The following is a 479-nucleotide window of genomic DNA, read 5'->3' on the forward strand; positions in this document are numbered from 1 at the left end:
GAAGGGTCTCGACCCGAAACGTTAGCTTTCCTGCTCCTCTGATGCTGCTTGGCCTGCTGTGTTCATCCAGCTCTACACCTTGTTATCGCAGATTCTCCAGCATCGGCAGTTCCTACTATCAGTGGAGCTAAGTGGTTAGCTCATTATGCTCTTTTGATAAACATTCAGCTAAAGCCAGTCAAATCAACATAACTAATGAACACCCCTTTCGAATGTAAGTGTCTCTTCACAAATCAGCCTGTTTGGGTTCTTGTGTGGTGGATTTGCATGTCCCTACCTCTGGACCAGAAGGTCTGGATTCCAGTGGCCTCAGTTCAAGTCCCACTTGCTCCTGAGGTATGTAGTAACGTCTCTGAACAGGTTGTTTAGAAGACAGCTATAAAGTAACCTATTCAGAGACATTCCCAGGGCAGGTGGGACTTGAACTGAGAACTTCTGGTTCAGTTGTAGGGATACTATCACTGTGCCACAAGTCCTTT

This window comes from Rhincodon typus, chromosome 30 (assembly GCF_021869965.1).
Source record: "Rhincodon typus isolate 14 chromosome 30, sRhiTyp1.1, whole genome shotgun sequence".
In the NCBI taxonomy this organism is placed as follows: domain Eukaryota; kingdom Metazoa; phylum Chordata; class Chondrichthyes; order Orectolobiformes; family Rhincodontidae; genus Rhincodon; species Rhincodon typus.